The sequence below is a fragment of the Tinamus guttatus genome, unplaced genomic scaffold (genome assembly GCF_059628265.1).
Source record: "Tinamus guttatus ecotype Peru unplaced genomic scaffold, ASM5962826v1 Tinamus_guttatus_pri_ptg000497l, whole genome shotgun sequence".
NCBI classification, from domain to species: Eukaryota; Metazoa; Chordata; class Aves; order Tinamiformes; family Tinamidae; genus Tinamus; species Tinamus guttatus.
In genome coordinates, this window is record NW_028289031.1 from 3,337,800 (window position 1) to 3,362,801 (window position 25,002).

General features: G+C 47.3%; 2 protein-coding genes across 2 annotated transcripts in view; one reads left to right on the forward strand and one right to left on the reverse strand.

Moving 5' to 3' along the window:
• Positions 1-25,002, forward strand: part of PARD6G (par-6 family cell polarity regulator gamma) — a 56,952-nt gene that overhangs the window by 21,008 nt on the left and 10,942 nt on the right. The window lies entirely within an intron of this gene.
• RBFA (ribosome binding factor A) overlaps positions 4,217-25,002 on the reverse strand; it is a 98,232-nt gene continuing 77,446 nt past the window's right edge. Inside the window, exon 8 of the mRNA XM_088533417.1 lies at positions 4,217-4,232. The gene's annotated coding sequence lies outside the window, so the exon portion shown is untranslated. The remainder of the gene's footprint in view (positions 4,233-25,002) is intronic.

Here is a 25,002-nt window from a genome sequence, read left to right on the forward strand (position 1 = left end):
CCTTCCTCTGGTTGTAGGGATCTCTTACTGGCATGCTCCGCCTGGAAAGGAAGTTGCAGCAATTCGTATGTTGGGTGTCTTGCTCAAGTACTGCGTTGTCATAGCATGCTAGAGGCATTTGGTGAGCTGGCTCTTGTGACATGTAGGCAGGCTTCCTGACAGCTCTCAGGGTTTTGCTTTGCGCTTGCTGTAGGAGGGCAGAAGACTTGTCTTGGCTTGGGATAAATGAAATGTTTCCCATTTCTTGTACCTGTCACCTCTAATGTCTGTGTTTTGCTGTGTGGGATAATGTCTTAAATTGGAGTCTCGCCATGTAGCACAGCAATGGAAAAAGGAGAGACAGAAAGAGCAGCTTATCCCTTAGCATCCCATAAGCTCTGAAGCTGTTTGGAGGATGTGTTATGCAGTTGCACTTGAGTGAAAGAAGTGAGATCCTTAGCTAAGGACCCTTGAGGGAGGCAGAAAGCTTGCTGACAGCTTCTCGACTTGGGGAAAGAGAGAGAGAGAAAATTCTTTCCTGCCACTGGGCCACTACACTTGCCAGCCAGCAAGTGGTCATGCGGCCTCACAAGGAATTGCAGGAACTGTGGAGGTGCTCTCGTGTCTTCAACCCTTGTGTAGACCTTTGCTGCAAAGTACTCTGAGGTAGGGAGAAGTGTTTAAGCTTAACTCATGCCTGCCATGTCATCCAGAGGCAACAGAGAGGAGGAGTGTGGGGGGAAGCTGCAGACTTGATACCCATTGCAATTTAATGTCTGCTGCTCTGGGCAGAGCAGTTTGGCAATACTTCAAAACCACTCTCCCCTCTCTGAGATGTTTCCAGAAGCAGCTGGCTGCAGGATACAGCTCAATGAGATGGAGCACGAGGAACAGCTTGCCATAACTAACTTGTCTTCCTTTGCTCAGCTGGCTCCTTAGCAAGAGCCAGTGTGTCACATGCATCAGCTCGGGCAAGCACATGGTGTGGGCAAGCATGGGGTGCTGCTGGAGGGGTGCATGGGGCCCCGTGTCGCAGTGGATTTTCACCAGCAGTGAACCCAGAGCATGCGGAGAGATGGTCTCCCTGCAACTGGCGTATTTGTCCTGCCTTTGAAGCCTGGAGCAGGGCAGGACAGCAGTATTTCCCTGTTCTGGATTTGCCTTGTTTTTTTTGCTTTTTCTATTTCAGTGTCGTGCCTCAGTTGGTTCTAGTTCAGCTGGTGGAGGACTCTGCTCCACACCCTTCCTCTCACCAGTTGCGTCCCAGGGCCGCGTTGCATCATGAGGAAGTGCTGGCGCTGCAGAGCCCGGTGCGGGTGCTTCTCTGCCCCAATGAGTGTCACATGGCGTGTGGGTAGCAAGCTCTGCAGTCTCGTCCAGCTGGTTTATGGGGGTGTGTGTGCGTGTGTGTGTGCTTATCAGGAGATCAGAGACAAGCTCCAGCAGCCTTCAGAAATTGTTGCCTGTGTCTCAGCTTTTCCTTCAGATCCACGCGGCTGTCCCAGGAAAGCTGGAAGAGAATTGTGAAGACGATGCTTTTATACGTGGGTCAGTAGCAACTATGTGAGAAGATCTTTTTTTTTTTTTTTTTTTTTTTCCCTGCTAGTACAAACCTTGTTAACTAGCTTGATTCCTAGTGCTCACTAAATGTCGCGCACTGTGTGATGTTTCTTCTGCAGCTGATACACATGGAGCGACTCCAGCAAACCGAGTCCTTAGAGACCTCTTGGCACTACAAGTGATGTCTGTGTTGGCAACGAGAGCCGCTTGTGTGCAGAGAGCGCAACTTCCTGGGGGAAAGGTGGCACCCCTGCGGAGAGGGGATGGTGGCAGCAGGGCTGAGGGATCAGAGAGCCGCTGCCGCTGCCGGCAGTGGCCATGGTGGCACCACGGCCCGCGTGCCTGGGCCTGTAAAGGCCGCCCGCCGCAGCCTCGCGTCGGCAGGGCGCCCGCGGGCCTGGTGCGGCCTCGTGCTCCTCATGCACGTGGGGTGGATCGGGCCACGCAGAGCGGCGTGGCTTGGGGAGCACTGCTTGTTCCCGCTTTGTGCTGCGGGGTGGTCCAGTCTCTTTCTTGGGTGTTTACTCCTACCCTCTTGCTGAGAAATGCGGACTAAGCATTTCTACTATTTCAGGGAAAACATAGTGATTTGCGTACGTAGCACAGGCATTGGGAACGAACCCCTGGGCACTGTGTGCTCCGTTAGCCTCCGCAGGGAGCACCAGCGGTTCTGCGGCTGCGCCCGTTGTCCTGCTGGGGGTCCTGGGAGCCTCCGGCCCCTGGGTGGGCTCTCCTGGTGCAGCTCAAAAGGCAGAAGAAATGACGTGTCGAAAATGGTGGACGTGCATGGGAAAGATGGGGAAAAAACAGACAGACCAGCAAAATCCTTCTGGTTTTGCAAAGGAGCTCAGTGAGGACTTGGACTCTAGATTTACATACTCAGTCTACAAAATCTGCCTTCCTAGCTCTTTGCCTCAAGACTCTCTTTAAATCAAATAAAAGTATGGTTATACTTTTAAGACATTATTCAGCATTGCTCTTTCTTTATAACACTTAGCATTTGTGAGCTACTGACTTAAAAAAGCATTTGCAAAATGAGTAGCCATTCTGAGCAGAAAGGGGAAAAGTCCAAGCAGCTGTTATGATGCACTTGATATGTAGCTAGAACTGCTTTTAAAGATGCTGTCCCAAAGAGGGCATTCCAGTGAGGTTGGATGTTAAATCCAGAAAGTACAGAATTCATTTCACACTTTTTATCTGTGTCAGTGGCACTGAGAATATTGGTACATGGAAGAAGCAGAGTGGTTGCATGTAATATTTATTTCAACTTGCAACTTGTTCAACTAGGCAGGATTTTTTGGTAGCTTAAATGCCAGTCAAATGCAACAAATTCTACACTAAGGTATGATGGGTTACCTGTGGAAGCATGGAGCTACTTAAACACATTCCCTGATTTTGCTTGCAGTGCTTTTCTCTGTTTGTAAAGCTATTTCTCTTGAAAACAGAGGGTGGGAGGCCAATGATCACTAGGCTGCTAGCTCACACGGTGGTGCATGTACCAGTGTCCAGTGTGATGGCACGGTCATTGCCGTTAGCACCTCCCGAGCAGTATAATCATCCCCATGAAGAAGTATGTGAGCTTTTGCAAGATAAAAAACTCTGCTCTCTCAACTGCCTGAGGCAGGTAAGCTAGCTTTATTTTATTTTTTTTTTCTGCAATGGGCAATTATATGCAGATTTTTTTATCATACCACTAAAAGAAGCTGAGTGAACAGCTTCTGCACTGGCCTATTTTTTTTTCTTGATTACTTTAAAGCCACATCTGATCCCATGCCATGTAGTTATTTTAATGATAAAAAAGAAAAAAAGCTAAACACTTTGGTATTTTGTCTAGTAAGTGCACCTTTAACAGAGAGTTTGCGTTGGCTGGGAAATAATTGCTAGCTAATAGCTTTAAAGTCATTAGTTATGATGAGAAATCTGCTCAAAACATTAATATATCTTTGAGTGGTTTCTTTTTATTTTTAAAAAGCTGCCAGATGCACAGTGCGTCACCAACCAGTGGTCGTGTGCTGACTTTCTTTCTCCACAGCAGCACAAATCATCTGCTTTGCTCTGCTGCTCCTTTTGGGCACTGATCCCTGGTCCTTGCACAGTGCAAGAGCAGGACCTCTGAAGGATGGGGAGATGCAAAGTTGGGAGGCCAGCTTGAACTCCAACCCTTTAAACCTCTGGGGAGGCTCGTGTCTGTAGGAGCTGCTTTACAGAGCACTCGTTGATGGATGTGTAAATTGGGAGCCAGTAAACAGCTTCTCTTCAGAGCTGGCGTGCTTTCCCGGGCTTCCAAGGAAAAGGAGGTGTTGAAAGGAAAGTCTGCTGTTGAGCAGTCTGTCTTGTGGTCATCTCTGTGCATATCCCTGGAAGCACTAGAAATGGCGCTCTGAGTCTCAATTTAAAGCACAGATTAGTATGATGGAAATCAGTTTTATTTGACTCTTGACATATATGAGTTTTATATGACTCCTGAAACTGTGTTGCTTTCAACCTTTTTAAAAAAAATTGGAAATATTTACTAAAAATCTAGGGCAAAATTGTTATCCCTCCTGTTCTCTGCAGAGTAAAAGTGGAGAGGAAAGTTACCTCGTGTTGCCTTTTAGTAACTCTTTCAGCCAGGCTTTTTTCAAAATGAAGAATTTTCAATTTATTTTTATCCATTAAAAAGGGGTGTTTTTTTTTGTTTTTTTTTTTTTTGCCTATTCAGTAGCTCCTGAAAATGTTACATGCAGCTTTCTGGTCCCAGCAAAAGCTGTGTAAACAGCTCCTGCACTAGTGAGACACTTAAAATGGTCAAGGAAAAGATACTTCAGACCACATCACTTCTTTAGGGAAAGAGAAGATGCGAGTTCTGGGTGTGTTGTCTCGTGTACCTTTATTATCTTTACAAGCCAGGTGAGATACTAGCTCCTTAAATAACAGCTCCAGGTCTTAAGCAAGGATTTCATAACGACATCGTTTGACTCATCAGCTGTTGGGAATAGCAGCCTAGGTTCGTTTTGCTGGTGGGGAAAGGACTCTCTGGGAGAGGCTTTATGAAGGCTTAGCACAATTCTCTGTCTGCCTCTATTTTCCTCTTGTGGTTGGGATGCAGCCTGTGGTAGAGTGGTTAAGCTCTGGGCATGGGATCTTCTCCTAGGCTGCTCTGTGCAGCTCTGTGATACTTTTGCAGAAAAAAATGAGAAAAAAAGGACCTTATTTTGGAGTGTTGCCACAGTGCATGCTGAATCATGACCACGAAAGCTGCTGAAGGGGGGTCTGTGCAAAATAACAAGTGTCATCTGCCAATGGTTATTTTTGGTGGTTTCAATTACAGTCCTCCTTTCTCTGACGACCGCACTGGTGTTTGTGTAAGTGGATGCTGGATCGCAGCAGCAAGGCGGCTGCGGAGCCAAGCCAGATCCTGAGGGGGAGCGGACACGTTTGCAGCAGTGCGTCTGCTCTGGCCCGCGTCCCTGCGCGCTTCCCTCGGGTAAACACGCGTGAGAGCAGCCGGGGACGCCTTCACTGAGGAGTACCGGGAGGCCCAACTGGGAAGAAGCGGCCCGGGAGACAGAGCTGTGGTTTTAGGCTTCTCAGTCCTTGTCTCAGTGGGAAAGTATGAACGTATTTAATACTGCCTTTGCACTCTTGGCTGGCCGGGACCCAGCCCTGACCACAGCGCCTGCTGATGCTGCAGGGATTGCTTTGGCTTTGAGCACGTGGATGGAGGAGAAGTACTCCTGGGAGCTTATTAGGAGGCTGAGGGGAGCAGCCGTGATTTTGCCTCCTTTGACTGTTATCCTCTTTTCCTTTTTTTTTTTTTTTTTTTTCCCCCTTCAGCGAGACTCAGTGTTTATACATCTTGTGAATGAATGTCGGAAAGTCCTTGACTCCTGTTTTGAGGGGAAGCCAGGAGTGACTAATGTGCCTTAATCCGATTTTATTATGGATTCTGGTCTTGGAGATGTTTTCTCTTTCCCCAACCGAAAGGAGAAAACAATCCCTGATGAAAGTAGTTTCTAAGCTCTGTCTTCCTGTAGCTGCACATGTAGCTCTCGATATCCATTTGGAAAGTGGCTCCAGGTCTTGCTCTGTTTGCAGGCAAAAGATCTTTCTCCCAGCTAGGACTCAAATAAAAGCAGAGGGCTGCTCTTTAGGTGCTCTCTCATTGCTGCTCTCGGGTGAGGTAGGCAGCAGATAATCACCATTCAGTTCTATATATTCATTAGCATTCTTGAAACACCTAATTTGTCTCGTTTTTGATTTGGAGATCTTTAAGCGCTCCCTTCTTCACAGGAGACAAAACATCCAGAATATCTCTGGAAAAAAAATAGTAATGTCTGTGCAGGGCTGTAGCTTTTTCATTTGCACATTTTATTGACCCCTGCTTGTTTAGGGATGGGTCCCATGCACTTCTCTGCATCCTGGTAAAGCTCTTGGTGCAGAAACAAAGTGCACCAGCTCCCTCTCTGTGCCCCATTAATTACAATTCCTGCCGCCTCTTTTAATCGACAGATGTAGGAGATGGGCTTGATGGGAGGTGAGGGAGTTCAAGGGGCGGGAGGTGAAAAGAAACTTGATCAAAGACGGCTAGGATTGCTGAAATATGAGTGCTGCTATTGATGCTTGTTTGGTAGCTTGTTAAGTCTTACATGTGTGTGCAATTTCATTTTATAGGCAGAGGACTTTTAACTAAAATAACTGCTTGGTGTGCTCTCTACAGTGGAACACTGCATCTTATCGCACCCCCCTCACCAAAAAGAAAGAAAGAAAGAAAGAAAGAAAAAGTTTAAGCTCTGCAGCTACCAGTAGTGCTTGACTCTACCAAAGACAGACTGTATCCTGTTTGTTTAATAAATAATCAGCTGGCTTTGATTTGGGGCTTAATTTAGTCCAAGTGCTTGGGGGCGGATGGATGGGAATGCAATGCTGGGGGTGGAGACTTTCAAGGAAAAACTCAAGGAGTAGAAAAATTAAATTAGTGGGGGATGCGTCTCTCCCAGGCTCAGGGAGACAGCATTGCAAGGCTATGCTGTTGCTCATAACTTCAAAGAATGAAGCAAGGATTCCCAAGAACGTATGTTATAGTTAACACTGTCCAAGTTAGGTAAACTTCAGCCCCTTTATTTAACTCTGGCAGTGCTGGGCATTTTTATTTACAAAGCCGTTGCTTATGGAGCGTGTGAGTGAATTAGGAGGTGCTCGTGCCTGTTTTCTAGCTTTCACAGTTACTGAGGGAAAAAGTCTTTGACCTGAAAGGGCCAGGGCCTGGCCAGCAGAGATACTGGTACAAGCAGCTGCGTTCTGGCTCCCTGCGTGCTCTCTTAGCAGGACGTGAGCCGGTTTTGCTCCAGAAGCCACATAGTTGTGTTAGCCGGGTGCCAAGCTCGGATTCCTGTGCCCGGGGTCTGGAGCAGGGTGGGAGAGCAGCTGTCTGCAGCGGATGGGGTAGCACTGCCCTTAGCCTTAGTGCTGCAGGGGGAAGCTAAAGCAACATGCTTTTTGCTTGCCTTTTTTTGTTTTGTTTTTTTCCCTTCTGTGCTATGTTTCATGGGGAGGAGGTGGAGCAGGGGCATTGCAATGTGTAGTTTGTACAAGATGCTCTGCACTGCGTAGAGCTGTTCACTCTGTACTGCACACTTAGATATTCCTAGCATAGGTGGAACGTGTAGTCCCTTAGCAGGGGTAATACAGGTATCTGTGCACCGAAAAGGATTGCTAGGAAGCAGCTAACGCACGCGCGCCCTGCAGGGTCAGATTTTACTTTAAAACTTCACGCGGGATCTATCGCCAAGCATGGCAGGAAGGAAGAAAATTGGTGGTTTCCAAGGGCTAACCTCGGTCCTTCGGTGGTGACTCACGGCCGGGGGGGACCAGGAGGAAAGGTGGCCTCGCTGGGAAGCGTGCGGGCTGCGAGGAGCGGGACTGGAGGATGCCAAGAGGGGAACCCTTCCCAGAGCAGGGCTGCCGCCGCGCTTGGGTTCCTTGGCTTCGTTTCAGTGCCCCTAGTCACCCCGGTCCCTGCTTCCTCAACCAGCTGGGAAGAAACATGTTTGCCACAGGTTTTCCAGCTGCGCCCCGGCTTTCCGCGCGGGAGCCGCTCTTTGCTCGGTACCGTCTCTCGCATCGGTGCTGCGCTGAGCCTCGTGAGGCTGTGCCCTGCAGCCTGCATGCTCATAAGAGCCGATTGTTTTTCGCCCTCGAGAGGAACAAAAACCCTCCCACTCGGTCTTTGCAACCTCGGGGGACGCACACAGCTCCCCTTGTGCCTTCCTGTGGGCCGCACCGGCCGCCCTCGCGTGCCGCGGGGAGGTGCCGCCGATCGGCTCGCGGTGCCGCGTGTGCGGCCTCGGCCCCCGGCCGCCTTCGCTCGCCCCCAGGAGCCCCCGTGGGGAGGGGGCAGCACGGGCACGTGGGGCGGGAAAGGTGGATGGTCCTGGGTTAAGCTGAGACAGCAACCCGAAGTCCTGAAGTGTTTTGACTAATGCTTGGAGCTCTTAAAAGCGTATAAAAGGGAAAGGAGGGGGGTGAACTGAAGGAATTTGCTTTCTCTGCCAAAGCTTCCCACAAGTCTCAATCTCTTTAAAAAAAAAATGTTAATTATAAAGAGCTAAATTGTACTTTCAGACCCTGCAGCTTAGCAAAGCATTCAGCTTTTCTTGCCTTATGGCCCTGTAAAGCAGCGCTCGAAAAATCTGGAGGAGGCCGTCGGTGAGGCGCCCTTTTTGGGGAGTGTGCTCGGCATGGGAGCCCTGTGTTGGAGAGCACAGGAGTGCTGCACAGCCTCGACCTCCCCTGCTCAGCCCGTGCAGCGGTCCCAGCTGGACCCCTCGTGCTGGTGGCCCTGCCCCAGCTACTGCTTCCTGGCTACCAGCTCCATCCCATGCTCCAGGAGTGACCCAGCATCAAGGCCTTGGTGTTGCAGGCTGCCCACTGGGAAGAGTCCAGAGGTGAGCAGTGAGCAGAGGAGGTTTGGGAAACTTCAGCTTTTCCCCAAATTGAATAAATGGAGGCAGAAAAAACTAGGCTTGATAGTGTCAGGAGAGGAAGCATTGGAAGTTGTAAGGTGTATCTGATTTATATTTTGGTTTGGAGCGGGAGGGCCCTTCTGAAACGCCCTTCCTGACTTTTACGTTGCAGAGCCTCTTCAGAGCACGCAAACCAGGTCCCTTTCACATGAAACAAAACCAGAAGCTCTGTACTCCCCAAGCCCACCTGGCTCACACCAGGCCCCATCCGAAATAAAACCTTGGAAGCATACTTGTCTGGCTGCGAGGAAGTGGTGACTCCAGCCTTCTCTGGCCACACACCCCATGCCCTTTCCAGCAGAGATGCACGGCACGCTTTTAGCTGCCTTATAGCAGGTCTGACGTTTAAAGCTGCCTTTCACACTGTCGCTGAAAGTAGCCAGGAGCCCTCTTCTCTTGGTCTCCCTGCCTCCCCTCCTGGCCTGGGTAGAGGTGATTCCATCTCGCTGCAGAGAGCTGCGCTCGGTGGTTTCTGGAGGCGCTTTCAAGCTCCGGCCTGTTTAACTGCTGTCCAGGAGGTGTGCCGTGAGGGTTCTGCTCGCCTGCCGCCTGCTCCCGTGGGGTTGCTCAGAAGAGCGTGTGCACCTCTTGCCGTAAGCGTATTTGCAGTCTTAGTGTCTTGTCCAGATTTAAATGCTTAGCAAGATGTGTGAGAGAAAATCAAACATCAGCTGAGTGGGCTGGAGACCTGCTTTTCTGTAGCAAAGGGTGGTTACGCAGTGTGTTGTGAGAAGGGCGAGACACAGCAGCAAGGAAGCAAGAGCTTCCTCACGGGCACTGCCTGTTTTACCTTGGTAAGGACAAAGTTGCCATTTGCCCACCGGCAGTGCCTGGCTGAACAGACTTCTCATCTCTAGGGTAGGGCTAGAAACTGGTCAGCTTCTCCTCGGTCCCCCTTGGTAGGTTTTGTTCCAAAGCAAGGTAACTGCACACTAGAGATCCCGTGGTAGAGACCTGCTGTGCCCTTTTCCCCTCCACATATCTGGGTGACTTTGGTTTCAAACATGCTTGATCTGAAGATGTGTGGTGTTACTACAGCCCACTGAAGTCCAAATTTTGCTTGCTTCACACAAGTGCCTGGCGTGCTAGAAAACGCAAGTAAACTTTTGCAATGCTCTGCACCTAGATCATGATCTCACCGCTACAGTTCCCAGCTCTTCTGTGTAACTATTTCCCATGACCAAAGAGATGTTGACTCTCTAAACTTCCTTGCTTAATGTTAAAAATATGACCCAAGAGCTGTACATCCTATTTTTGTGTGTACGTGGTGTTTTGTTTATTTGTTTGTTTTGTGGTTTTGGTGGGGTTTTGTGTTTTTGTTGGTGTTTTTTTTTCTAGTGGGATGAAAGAGATGGGAACATTTTACTTCCGCTCGCTTTTCCCCCACTTTGCCGTGGTTTGAAATTCCCTAAGATGGGGTAGGAGGGGGTGTTACCGACTTGCCTGAATAGTGACTGCCGTCACCCGAGCAAGCCTGGCTTTTCATTAGCAAAAGCCAAGTTGTCTGGGAGAGCATGTCACCTATCTTAAAACCTGATCTAAAGCAAGCTGTTCTGTCTGAAATGGCACTCGTAGCGCTGTGCGTTGGGCTGCCTTGGCCTGCTTGGGAAGCAATGCTTAGCATTAACCCAGCCATCAACGCTTGGCCTCTGCGGCTGTGATGTGCAGGCGTTTCTGACGCAGGAGACAGCCAGGTGGTCACAAGGGCTCGCGAGGCCTCTAGTTCTGATGTGCCAAGATGGATTGATGACTTGATATGGGTGCCTGGCTCAAGGGGTCGGTGATGACTTCATATGGTGCGTGGCTCTGGATTTGTAACCAGCATTCGTTATCTTGCCTCCTCTTGGCGAGTTTTCTGCTTGCTATTGGCCATACTCTGCTCTCTGCAGGTACATCAGATGTTTGCCCTGAAGATGAGTGGGAGAACAGCCTCCCTTTGGTGGCCAGACTGGTTTTTGCAGTGCTGATGACTTCATCTCCTGACTATGCAGTGTGTCTGAGACGAGGTCTGCCGGAGACACACCTGAGTAACTTCAGTTGTGGAGATTATTAAAGAAAAATGTTTCCCCTCTAGTTATAATAAAACTTCTGCTATCCATTTCCTGAGTCCTCACATAAAGGTAGTCCATAAGCAGCAAACTGTGACATTCCATCTTTTTTAATCTCTCCCTTGTTTTTTGGCTATCACTCCATGCCTGCGTTTCTGCATTGAGTTAAATTCAGGAGACCTGATTTTGCTGCCTTTATTTCAGAGACGGAAGTAGTAAGTTTCTCTGTTCTGGAAAAGGAAATCCTCCCTGGATCGAGGCATACAGACTTGATTCCATTTAAATATGGTGTGTTGCAGCAGGAAAGGGTAGGATTGCCTTGAACACGCTTGGTTTTTATTTGTCCAGCCCAGTGTCTTTTAACTTTGTAAAATGCTCTTTTCTGGAGCTTGATGTTGTTCAGAGCTGCTGTTCACCTTGATTTTCATATCTAAACCAGGGATCACATCAAGCTCTTAACTGGTTAGTCTACTTTAGTAAGCAAAGAGACCTCAACAGTACTTATCTGGGTTTAACATCAATTCAATGTGAAATTAAGGTTGCTTTGCATTACAACTTTGTGGCCAGATGCATTGGTCTGCACCTGATGTACAGCGTAAGCGTCTATTCCCACTTCCAAGGAAGCATTTCCTAGCTGCTGCCTCCATCTCGGAGTCCGTGAGATCTGGCACCAAATGTTGTTTGTGTTCGTTTGTGGGGATAGAAAATAAAGGTGTGAAACTCATCCTGCTCAACAGCATCTCTTTCTGCTCCTGAGGCAGATGCTTTCGCACGTGGCCTCAGATGCAGATGCGTGTTTCAGCAGGTTGAATGGAAGGATTAGTGAGAGCCAGCTGTTAACAGGAAGGCTTCTCACTGTCAGTGCCATGGTATGAAATCAATGGGGTAAGTACAGCTCTTGCGTCTTACCGGGGAACTTTTAAAAATCATTTTAATCGCTGTGAGAAATCTAGAATTAAATACTCGAGCTTTTTCTTAACTGTAACTAAAATCCTGGGGTTTTGGGAGTTGAGGTTTTGCTTTTTAGTGAGTGCTTCATGGGATACGTAAGGGGCCTGCCTATGAAATGCAGTGGACTTCTGCCCTGGTGTGTCTTGGCCCTGGATTGCCCAATATTTGCATGTTTCAACCCTGAAATAAGTTGCAATCTTGCTGCAGAATAACAAGGCACCTCTTGGACAGCAAGCTTTTCAGTAACCTAAGATGTCCCCAGGGAACTGTCTCAAGTTAGAGATTTTGTCTTCCTTTTTCACTTGGTGTATCCCATTTTTCACTGTTGGCATTGCATTGTGGCTACTGTGAGGAATTCTGTGTTTCTTATGTCTGATAAAATCATATGGCAACACGCGGCAGAACTCTCAACCTTAGGTACGAGGCAACACGACTGCCGTTCATTCTGTGCTAGCAAGTTTTCTCAAGATAAGAAATTAAGGGACTCTTAAGATCACTCTTCAGATGCCATTTCAATAGAGTAGGTAATGCACCCTTACCCCAGCATTTTCAGGCTACCAGTCTGCCAGCGTGCTCGCTCAGGTAGCTTGTTTCTAACTTCTTTGTGCTCCAGAAGCAAAATATTTTGATATACTGCATAGGAGTAAAATGAGCTCAGCCAGGCTGATGCCAAGTTATGACTACGGTAGAGACAGTGACTAAGGTGGAAAATCATTGGGTCATTCCTGTGTGGGCTCTTTTTAAAAGAGCCTATTGTTTTTTAAAGGTTGTTGCATTGTGCACGTCCTGGTGTTTATCTTGGTTCGCAGTGATCGGTGATTTTCTTCTTAGATAAGTGACTAGTAGCTGAGCTGTTGGGCGAATGATTTCATGCCTGCGCGGCTCAGGCTGAGCACCTAAAGGAAAGCCAACAGCACAAGCCTGGCGTTGGATGTTGTTGCGGCTGCTGCGTATCAGACCTGCTGTAAAACAATCCCAGTGGGGCTTTTCCTTTCCAAAAAGTCAGGACAATGGTAATCTTTCTTCTAAAGAAAGAACAAATGGAGGAGGAAGGCTCTAATTGCCCTTCAAAAACAAACCCCCTATCTTGCTGTGCTGCTTCTGATCTAAAATTAAAATGTTAGATTAATCTTTGAAGCAATGTGAGAACCTCCAAGTGGTTTTCCTCTCTCCACCCAGCGTGTGCCTGGCTTTCCCACTCGCCTTTGGGAGCAAAGCTCTCCTAGGAATGAGCTGAAGTTTGTTGCTTGCTGCTGGGAGCAATGACAGGGATTCAGAGCTGGGGAGGCGAGGAGCATGCTCATCTCTCTTCTCCTCCTCCAAAGCAAATAAGAGTGGGATTTTATTTTATTTTTTAATAAAACCACAACTAGGTTTTGTTTCTTAAATGAAAACACACATTTTATTGCCTTTTTTATCAGGTCTAGAAAAGCCCCTCCAGTCATGTTCTGTTATTAAGTGTGCCCTCCTCCCAGTCTCTCCGAAATCACTTGCAAGTGGAGTTTAATAAAGAATGTTTTTATGTTTGCATAGCAAAGTGGGAGGAGGTCAGGCTCTAGTTGCTCTGCTAATGAGACTCCTAAAGGAAATCTGTCCTCAGCATTGCTGCCTGTTTCAGTGAGGGTTTTACGACAGCTCATTTTCCCATGGCACAAGGATGGCTTCCTCAGCAGCCGGCAGGATGTGAGACCACGCGAGCCCTTCTGATGCTGGTGCTGCTGGGCTTGGCAGCTCTGCCTTGGAGCAGCAAATGTTGCCATCGTTTTCTCTCCGCTGGGAATGCTGCTGTGTGCCTCTGGCCTCGGCCGCTGTCCCTGCTTGCCAGCTTTACCTCCCTCCGCATGTTCCATGGGGCTATGGTTTCTGCAGGTGTGTATGTGACTGCACAGTGGGTTTCTCAGTCTGCCTGTGCTCCTGACAAATGTTTCTGTGCTGACGGGGTATGGATTGACCATTGCGGTGGTCTCATGGAACGCTGACTATAGGGAAACATCTTTTCTGACTAGAAATACTACAGTTACTGGGGCCTGGAAGAGGCTGGTGGCAAATGTCACGCAATATCTTCTCCTCGTGACCTGCAATAAAAGAAATGGTGGATGTAAAGCTGCGCTGTGACTGTTTATTTCCCTGTCCCTGCCATCTCCGCTGGAGATCTCCTTGCTGGAGACGCACAGAAGGGTGAGTGGATGGAGAGATGGCTGACCTGGGAGAACGTGGCAGCTGTGTGAGCCACTCCGTCTCTCACCAGCTGTTGCTGCTGTGATGAGTAGGTTTGCACGGGGTGTGGAGGAGAGCGCTGGGTGGGGGGTGGTAGCGCTGATGTGGCAGATTTGAAACTGCGCAAGCAGCGTGTTGGAGTCTTTCGTGATCAGCTCTCGCATGCCAAGGAGTATCAGAGCGAGGGAGAGCAAACACAGATGTGAAGGCCTGGGACTTTCTCCTTTCCTCCTTTTTTTTTTTTTTTTTTTTCCTTCTCTGCCTCCAAGAAGAAAGTCAAGATAAAAAGCGTAGTAAACAAAGGACTGGATTTTCTTCAGTTAAATCCTCTGAAAGAGAAGACCGGTGTTTTAAATATTGCCAGAAAATATTAATATTGTCTCAATAAGCTTCTGGTATGAATTCCAGTGAATTGTACTTCTTTAAACTACACTTGACCTGCACTCTTCCACCCCCAGCCCTGCTTTTTAAGTTCCCAGCTGGTCTAAGTACCCGTGGCCATTACTTTGATACTGTAAGCTTCTGACTTTGTTGTAGGTGATCTCATGGAAAGGTAGTTCTGAAATGTGCTTCTTTGCAGTCCAGCCCCTTGCAGGCAAACACCTTGAGACCCTTTTTGTTCTTAGGGGATTTCTTATCCAGACACTAAGAAATAGAAAATGGGAGTTCATTAGAGGGCAAAGATCTGGCTGTACCAGTCCAAGGATGACTGTGCTCCTGGTTTGGGAGGTACATAAAAGGGAAATGTTTTCCAGCTGTTTTGTAAAGGAGAGTTCTACAAATACCAACATATAAAGCACACTGCTGGCTGTGATGGGGGAAGGAGAGCTGAAAAAGCTCAAACTCAGTCTCTAACCAGCAGAGCAGTGGTCCTTTTGGTGAGTCTCACGGCAGCCAAACTAGAGGAAGGGATCCAGCCGGCTGTGGGAGACTATCCTATGATATAGTTGCCCATGGTAGCAGGGGCTTGGACACGGGTGTCAGTGCTGTGCCTTCCAGACATGAAGGCCTGCAGATACCTCGTGTGGTGCTTCTGGGGCTGCTGCGTGCAGGAGGAGCGGCGTGAGAAGGGCCTGTGCCGCTCACTGGGAGCGCGCTGCCCTCAGACAGCAATGGAGCTACAGGGAGCCCTGAACCAGTTCCTCTGCGTGTCCGCCTCCTGATGCCCGTAGCCCTGCCTGCAGCGTGACGCGCGGCTCTGCCTTTGCGCCGGGTGCGGAGCCTGCGAGCGCTGGGCGCGTGGAGCCCTGCGCTGGGGAGGACCCGGCAGCTTTGCCAAGGGTCCGAGCACGGTCCGTGCTCCCGGTGCGCACCATGACCGGGATGGACAGGCGCTGCACGAGGGAAGGGCCCTCCGGGCGGTGCTGCCTTGAGCGAGGCCCTGTTAGGAATCCCAAGTGCTCACCACGTTCGTCATGTGACAAAGTTTCATAAGTTGAGAAGCTTTTCTATCGAGTGCCTTCAGCCTCCGGCTACGAGGATGGTGGGAGAGGAGTGAAATAGCTGATTAATGCTAATCAACCAGCTGTTAATGAAGTCTATGGTCTGCTTTTCAAATTATGCGGAAGAATTTTTTGAGTGGGTTGAATTCAGTATCTAGACTTGAACGGGCATGTTCTGAGGCTAAGTGGGTACAGTTGTACTGGAATATTTTATAGCAAAGGTAGGGTGGAAGATCTTTAGTCTTAATTACCTAAACAAGCTTAGGCTGGAATATGTTTTCGCAAGGCGGTGTCGATTTTGCAGGGTTAAGTCTGCAACCGAATGTGAGCTGGCCTGCTTCTTCTCTAGCATTTTACTTGACCACTTCCTTTGGACTGTTGCAGTTTGGGATAAAGCTGACCCAAATATGCATGGTGAAGTAATGTGTGATAGTTCAACAGGCTCGTGTGCATCTAATTTTCATATTCGCAGAATGGTTCTATGAGTTAGTTTTTTTAGCTTATTTGCGTGACTTGTAAGTCTTCTGAATATACAAAGTGAGGTGCCTCTTCCTTCAGCAGCCGCTTCTCAGGCTGCTTAATAGTCTCTTAGGCTGTAGCTTAGGAGTCACCATTTCTGGAGAGGAGCAGATGCTCTGGGAGAGTCTGATGCAAGTGGCAATATAAGGAGTCAGCAATACAGCACTACTTCTCCAATGGAAGGAGAAGCAGGAATCATTCCAGGCAGTGCTATGGTATATGAGCATAGTGTGTACCTTGGCTTTTACTGAACGCAATGTTAGCACCTCTTCTCATTCTGTCCTCTCCGTGCGTGTTCACTGCCTTCCTCCTGTCTGCTCAGTTACTGTTTGAGTCATCCTTCAATTCCTGTCCTTTATCAGCTTATCGAATAGTTGAGTACTGCACACGCTGGTATAAGCCAAGGCCCTTTGAGTTGCAGAACTGCTTTTACTTCCACAGCTCTCCAGACAGGATGGTTTTGGGCCGGTCCTGTTCGTGTTCAGGCATCTCTTAACGTGTCCGTCAGGTGTGCGCTCTCCCCTCTCCCTCCCTCCTCTTTCTCTTGATAGCTACGTGAGATCACTTCATACCCCCCCACCTCTCCTCCCAACATTCACGTTACTGAGCAACACTTTAGAGATTTTGCTCTCTGAGCTTGATTCTTGCCAGACCTTGATTCCTGTAAAGACCCATGGGTGCAGCAGAGCTGTTGCTCAGAGCTCCTGTCTCCTCGGCCTTTGGCAGTTTCTGTGCTCCCTTGTAAAAATGGGGCAGGGCAACTCAAGTGACTAAGTGGCTCATGGGGCTTGTGGGGAACAGACCAGAGGTGGCTTTAGGGTAGGATCAGAGGCCATTTTGCATCATGTGCTGCTGGATTGATTGGAGATGTCGTTTCATTTGCTGGGGTTAGGCTACCCATGTGTCTCCCAGCAGGACTGAAGAGAGATGGCCTCTTCCTGCCCTGTTAAACTGCACTCAGTCTTCATAGAGAAATCCCCAGATATTATGTGAAATAATTTTTCATTATATGTTGAAGAGCTTACGAGTGCTGTTCGTTGGACACCTACCTCAGCTTTGGGCCACGTGATCCATTTGCAAGGTGCCAGGAGTACATCTCCGCTGTGGAGGCTCCTGCCTAGCTGCTCCTGGAGGATAGCTCAGGGAGAACATCTCGGCAATTCCTTCTGAAAGGAGTAAAGGGATGCTCAGTGCCAAAATCTGTAGCAATTGAGATAGGAGCCTCCTTTGAAGCTTCTTACCTGGCAGAAGAAGAAATACTGAAGTGCACTGAGGTCCTTTGCCTACAGCTAGGAAGGAAGGCACCTGGAACAGGAAGCATTTGCGGCCATCTTTGCTACCTCAAGCAACCCTTTTTCTTGGATTGGGGAAACTTGAAGTAACTGATGCTTGGAGTAAATGTCTCAGATCTTTTGGAAGCTGATGCATTCTGGGAAAGGGATTGTGAAGTCCCATCAGCTTAATTATGTTGTGGAATCACATTACCTTCAACGTGCCTGAGCAGAGCGAGAGTCCCAGTGCAGACCAGTGGATTTTCAGTGTGGATCCAAGCCCTGTATTTCAAACCTGGCTTAATGGAAAGCCCACCACTCCCTCTGAACATGTTCTGAGACAATTAGGAAGAGGAACCAGGCCCTGACACCGAGGGCCTGACCACAAACAGAAGTCAGGTTTCACTATCTTGATGGAAAGTGGATAAATTTCTGAAAGACAGATAGTAGATTCTTCTCCAACTTGACACTGGGTCTGACTGTAAGTTTTAAAGCCTGATTATTATGAAGTAGATCGTTGCCTCTGCAAATGGGTCTACCTTCACTGACTTCAGTGGAGTAACTATGATTTACAGCAGGTGATGATGATGGTGTGGCTCTGTAATTGTAGTCACAGCAATGCATGGCTTGCAAAGTACTGTGCTTGACATACAATTTGAAGATGAAAGCAAAACTTTTCTTTCCGTAGAAAAGTGAGTTTTTCATGTCAGGTAGGTTTGGATAGCATTTTTGCCTGAATATGATACAGAGAGGAGGATACAAATAAATTAGCAATTTAAATGTAGGTGGCATGAATTGTGAACCCTTTCTTCAGCTACTTTCTGGAATCTTCATCAAGAAAAAACATGCTTCAAACTGATAGAAGATGGCCGAGAACCTACTGAGAGCCATTTGTAAAGGTTCTCTCAGTTTTTAGCCATGGTTTCAACTTCCTCCCCTCCCAGAGACTGGATTGCAGCTTTCCTCCAGTGCTGGGCACAGCAATCCTCATTTTGATTAGTTTGCTTCTTTGCTTTATCCTGATTTGAATCTCGATGTCCATGGTATCATCCAGGTATCGTGAGAGCTCTGCTTGCCTCTGTCTGTGACGCTGGACAGAGGTATTGCTATAAACTCCTGTCAGAACCCCCTGGAACAAGTAACCTAATTTTTCTTCCATTCCTATTGCATATCTCGCTTCATGTCAGGTGTGAATCTGTCTTTTCTTTAGAAGATGTCTCTTCAAAATTTGGCCGTATTGCGCAAGAGAGCTGTGGTGCTCTCCTGCCCCTGGTTTCTCTGCTCATACGTAATTGACTTGCTTTCAGTTCTTCACAGATGGGGCTAGGGCATCCTTCCACATGTAAAGCAGAGTCTACTTCATCTGAGTACTTGGAATTCCGCCTGCAGGTGCTAAAGCCCCAGGCCTTGCCCCCTTTCACACTAGAAGGTGGTGAGCAGTTTGGAGACAGGGTTCAGGAAAGGCAGAAGCAGCAGCGAAGGACATGCAGTCAGTACTTTTGCTCTAAAGGTTGCCTACAGATATCTTCACGTGCAGCTTGCCATCGCTCTGATGTTAGCAGCCACGTAGCCTAACTTCAGGACTTACTCTGCAGGGTTTTCCATTATCTGTCCCCCAGCGTGTGTGTATACACATAGTTTTCCCAGGAGGAACTTCATGAGGGCAGAGATTCTTCCCCGTCCTTTTGATCTTGGGCTCCTCTGGACTTGATAGAGAAGTTTAAAAGGTTTATTCCTAAGCCATGGCAGATATGCAGCCAATTGCTAGCTCCCTATCTTTTTGTTGTTGTTGTTAATGGCCCTTCAAATGTTTTTCCTCAAGTCCCTTATCTGCAAAGTAGAAGTCATGGTTTTCTTTCCTGCCTGTTTTCCTCAGGAGTTTGTTTAGATGTTGTTCCTATATAGTCAGGTGAAAATGTCCATAGGAGTAATGGTTACTATAAAGACATAGATGATGATAATAATAGTTAATTGGGAGCCCTCCCACACATTTGACCTTACGTAACAGGCCTTACTTGAATAGACTTCTTTCCAAAGTGAAGTTTGCAGAATCGGATTATTGGAACAGTTCAGGTTCCGGTTTTCGAGCTAAGACAACATACAAAACATTTACCTGTAAGGACCAATATTTGGACCTGATCTGTTATTTGTGGTAGCTTGAACTGTATGAAAAAATCTTGTCTCCCCAGGATCCCTTAGGAAGGGAGCAGAAAGGCAATGAACTGAGGTCCTTAAAATTATGGTAGTAATTTTGAGAGAGTTTTTTAACACTGATCTGGCTCAATTTACTTGTCCTGGAGACTTTACATTTTTAGCTAGGAAGACTGAAAAGAAGGGCCAGATAATATACCTAGGGTATCTGATATGCTGCAGTCAGGCAAGGAATGAGATTAAAATAACTTTGTTAATTTTAGTCCATGAAACTGTTGGCAGCCTCACTGCCATTTCATTAACTTGATGAATCTTAAACCTCTAGACTCCCCCAGGGAGAGGCAAAAAGCCGTAGCCGGTGACCTGCAGGAACCAGCAGCGACTTCCTCCCTGTTCCTCGGAGGCGCTCGAGGAAGGCGCTCGGAGACTGCTCGATTTATGCAGCCACAAAAACCACTATCCAAACTGGAGAAAAAAGATACGGGAGCGGGTTTGGCTTGTTGTAATAATCTTGAGATCAAGCTAGGGTCATGCTGTGGCATAGCTGACTAAAGCCTAAGAGGTTAGTCGAGGACGGACTGAGTGAATTGACCATAGCATCTAGCTGTAAGTCTCAATAAATTCAAGCTTGGATACAGCAAGACGTTTAAAGTTTTCAGGCTGAGACCCAATATGGGGGTAGGAAACTGGCACAGAGATTGTTGCAAAGCCCTGGTCTGAAAAATGCCATATATATGAGACATAAATTTAAGCGTCAAATGGGTTTTTTGGAAAAGGTAACAAGGAGTCTGTTCTCCCTGGTTTCCCAAGGGAAAGGGGATGTTGTGTGTGTTACACTGAAACTAAATTGGAGCCCAGCTTTTGAAAATTGCAAATCACACATTCATGTGTATACCAGAAGAAATTATATATAATTTTTAAATTGCATCCTTTTTACAGGAGTTTTGAAGATTGTTTACAAACCAGGGCTTTACAAGCATTCTCCCTTCAACAGGCTTGACTGATCTCTTATCTTTAGCATCTAAAGATTCAGTGTGCCAGAAAAGAGGGCACAGTCCTTGCTATGAAGACATCTTTGTCTGAAGAGATGACAACAGAAGGGGTTTTGGGTACAACAACTGGTCAGAATTCATGTTCAGAATGAATCAGGTCAACAAGATGGCAAATGGTTTGGTTTGCTGTGTTGTTGGCTTACCCATGGCTTTAGTTTTATTGGTGTGAGTGTTTTTTTCCCTCTTCAACTGTTGTGAGCTGTGTGGAGCCAGCTAGCTGAAGTGCTGCTTTTATTAACGCTATCAGTAATCCTAAGGAGTTTACCAATCAGACTGGAGCATCCTGGATAACTCAAGCCCTTGTCAAGACAACAGAGTCAGCTTCTGGGTGGAGGTCAGTTAGGAAAGATAAGATGTGTTCATGAGAATCTGGCAACGTTAGAAGGTCCAAACTGAGCCTGTTTGGTCTATTTGGTGAAGATATGGTATCAAGATGAAAGAGTCATTGCAAATCACCAGAACTCAAACCTGATGTTTCACATGTTTGTCTATTACGACTCTGTAAAAGCCAGTTGTTGTGATGATCCGACTGGCCTTGCCTCTGAGAGGTGTAATGACACTCTGTTAAGTATGTTTATCTCTCTAAATGTTGTTGGGTGTACATTTATTATTTGGAAACTGCTAGGGGAATGGTCCTGAGGAGACCCACAGGAGCTCCTGCTTCCCCTCTCATCATTCTGCAGTGATTGACTGGCTGATGACAGGCCAGTGCTGTGCTAGCTCTGGCTAAATCATTTGGAAGCCACTTGTGCCTATGGAAGCCACTTGTGCATGCTGTAGGATGGCAGGTATGTCCTCCTCACAGCGGCAATTTCAGCTGTGTCAGCATCACTTGACTATTGCTTATGGGAATTGTAGTGACTCTTTGCCTACATATGTATGTAGTCAGGTTCAAGCTGCAAGTCTCTGGTGTCTCTTAGCTTAAAAAAAAAACCTAAATGATTGAGCGGATCGTGGGGTTTGTTTGTTTTAGCTGGATGAGCAGGGGTTCCTTAATAGGAATAGGATCTAAAGCAGCTCACAGAATCCGAGTATATCATAAAATAAAATGAGGGCTCATGACTTTTATAAGCCAAGGTCTCCTCATCCATGGCAGCTCAGCATCAGAATCTGTACGTACAGCGACATTTAGGTATGGGAGTGCAAGAGCATGGCGTAGCACCAGCATAAGCCTTTCTGCCCGTGTGCTCTTTGAGAGGATACGACTGTGTTTCTTCTCTCATGTCACTTCAGGTGAGTCTCTGGGCTTCCTTCCCTCTGCAAATATTGAGCAATGTTTTCCCATGTGTTCCACCCTAGTTGCTACCCACCTCCTGTAATGATTTTCAATCAACAAAACTTGAGGTTGGTCTTCTAGATAAACAGATGTGTTAATGACACATCCATTGGTGTCACCATTTCAGGTGTTAGTTTTTAATTGTCCCCTCCCAAGTGAGTTTTCAAAACTAAAAGTAAACAGGAATTCCTCCATTTTCTCCACCCCACTGACAGCATGGCTTCCTCTGATGGAAATTATCTAAAGGGGAGGAATCCGGCGTGTGTTTTATGTCAGAGGTGCTGACAGGTTGCAGCACAGAGGCAGAAGCTCTTGCAGCCGTGCGGCTGGCACAGGCAGGCAGCGTGCGGCCACAGCGACACTTTTCATGTGCCACTGGAGATGTAAAGAAGGAAGATAAAAATGGAGGGGAAAAATAAGCTTGATTTTTTTTTTGATGATGATAGCCATGCCCAGACTTTAGCAGCCCGCCTGAAGCTCTGGGCTGCCTTGCCTCATCCAGCTGTGTGGTGTTGCTGCCCCCAGACCACTAGCCTCAATGCAGATGCTGAAGGTGGAGGTGGTTTGTAGGTCATGGTGGCTGCTGTTGAGCTAGTGAAAGCTGCCTGTGGAAGCTCCCCTGCGAGGGGATTTGTTCAGGGTTTCAACCCCTCTCAGTCCTAACACAATCGTCTAAAGCCAGCTTGCTGTGCAAGCATGTTGCCTGCTCCAAGCTTTCAAATTGTACAAGTTACGTCTGTTTTAAATGCCTTGGCAAGATGGTCACTGAAATCTCTTTGTCCCCATTGTGAGGGGAACAGTTTCCTGAAATGGGAAGGAAAACCATCATGCAAGGGCAGGCTTTTCTGCAGAGTCTGCAAATAACTGCGGCCGGTGATGTGCGTGTGCTGACAGCTGTAATATCTGCATGAGCCGTTAGGACGATCTGCAAAAACTGCAGATGCCAGCTGGGCACACGAGCTGTGTGCCAGCCTGTGCACCAGCAGCTCAGCAAGGGGGGGGGTTAAAGTAAATTGGAGGAAGCTGTTTCCTCGTGAGAGCAAATGAATGCAGGCCTCAGAAATGCCTTGTGTTTGCAGAGATAGATTTTCTGTCTGCTCAGAGAATAAGAATGCCTAAAATGACCTGCAGAGTGGGCAGCAGGTACTAGTATTGCATTAAAAGAAAAAGAAAGCGAGGCTCTTGGAAGGCTTTTGTTTCATGTTATTTGGGTTGCTGTGTTAAAAGCATAAGCCACTATTGTTCCTGTCTGCGAGCCAGTGGAAGCTGGTAGGGCACAGACTGTGCTCTGCAAAGGAAATAAAACCTGAAGGGTTAGGCAAAGTTTTACCTTATTTTAATTTCTTTTAAAGACATCTATAAATTTGAGACAAGAAAAGGGAATAGGATATACTAAAAATTACTTTCTTCCATTTGAGGTCTCAAGAAAAGCACCAGAGACAGTCAAAAAGCTAGAAAATATATTTATGTAGTCTAAATCAATCTGAGGACAGATTTTTTTTTTTTCTGGATTGGGGGAAGGTGACAAGATCTATCTTCAGTTTTCTGAATCAACACAGTATAAAGGCTTTGTGTCCTCATTCTTGCGGGTCACTAGTTTCAAAGGCTTGAAATTGTTTGAAAGGATCCTGCCTCATAGGAATACTGAGCTTTTACCTTTTATAAAGCATCGTGGTAATGAAGGCACTTTGCATACTCGGAAAAAATAAGCCCTCTGAGGATAATAGATCTGTTAAGCTGGTTTTCCTTTGCCTGCTTTTAAGTACCCTACTCATTTAACATATTTTCTCTCAAGTGGCTCCTTGGTGTATTCTTGTGGCTTCTTAGGCAGCTGTCTGTCTGACTTGCCCAACTCAACCCCTGCCATGCTGTAAGTCTGGTTCTGTGTTGATCCTCTGCCTGCTTCAAAGGTGTGAATTCAATGTATGTCTGCTAGACCACTTTGAAAGTCAACTTTTGGCTCCAAATACAAGCAGGCTATTTCAGAGCTTCTTTGAAGTGAAGTAAGGAAGACTTCTGTAAGTGCAGTGTGTTCTTTCAGCCCTTCTCATCAGACAGGGCGCAAATATGTAAATTGCTGGAGGTTGTGTAGCAAGTGGATGTGTTGGGTGCCCTTGGTTGCCCAGAGAGAGCCCAAGGTGGTGGCTGCTCTGGGCTCACTTTTAACACACATCCAATTTTTGAGCTTCCCTCTCTGCTGAAGACCTTGCAGGTATAAGATGAAAGCACAGTGTAGATATTCAAAAGAAACTCAGCCTTTGTATGATCCTATCTACTAGTATTCTTCTTAAATGATTGGCTTAACTTTTAAAGATTTCTGGTTTTCAGGCATGTTAGGTAGTGACTTCTGAATTGAGGATTTGCTCTTGGCCATACCAAACTAAGAGTGTGGAAACACAGACTTGTTGAAGCTGGTAAACAGCAGTTGGTGACATTGTGGGTATTCCCTGTTGGTTGGCAGATCACTGCCAAAGTGTATAGAGCAGCTCACTTCTTGCAGAGCTTCTTAGAGGGGAGTTGTTAAATCCAGGGCTGGAGATGACAATAGTACTCCCTTAGGAGTTTGTCCTTGATGAGGTGACCCAGCAGTATCTAGTAACCCGCCAGCCAGCAACACTTTGGTTTATCAGTGGATTTCTGCCCCGCTAGCTCTTTGGGAAGCTTGCTGAGATGGTTCTGTAGTTCCTGGGGAGGTTTTTATGCTGCGTGTCTGCAGAAAGCTCCCATTGCGACGGGGCTCGGGCTGGCGCTGCACCACGCACCGGGTCTCCTCCGCGGCCACCGGCACGCGGCCTGCTCGGCGCAAGCAGCGCTCAGAGCCCTGCGACCTGTTGACTAACGTTATTACACGGCAAGGAATCTCCTCCTCACTTCCTGGGGGCCGCCTAACCTAAGAGCAAAGGCTTTTTAATTAGCGCGACACTCTGAAGCTGGCTAAAGGGCCAAGCTCAGCTCCAACAGCTTCCCGGGTTGTTTGGGCAAGCAGTCGATGTGAAGTCTGGCATGATAACTTTGTCAGCTGCTGTTTTTCTGCCTCTCCCATCAGATCAGTCAAACAGGACCGTGGGGTGTTTCCAGCAGGAATCTGTGTTACAGATGACTCTCTCCTTGCCATTCCCTGGCATTTTGATATCCATAATGCCTACCTGGTCTTGAAAGTCTTGTCACTCTCACAGTGTGCTTCGGGTACTCTTAGGATCAGGATTTCCCAGATTTCTGTCCTGTCCAGACAAGCAGGTGATTCATAGCTAGAGGCTTTTTTTGTTTTTCTGCATTTTCTTTCTTAAACTTCAAATACTCAATTCGTGTATTGCAATGTAAAGCTTGAAGATTTAGGATGATTCCTTTCAGCTAAACCAGCTTTTGAATTGCTATGGTTTAAAAACGAAGCAGTACAGAAAAAGCCAAGGTGAGCTCTCATGTGCCAAAATGCATGCACCCCAAAGAAAAAACTGGAGCCAAGCAGATAATAAATACAATCCAAGGGGGTAAAGGGAAAAGAAGCCTGGAAAGGTCTCCTATTTCTGCCTTT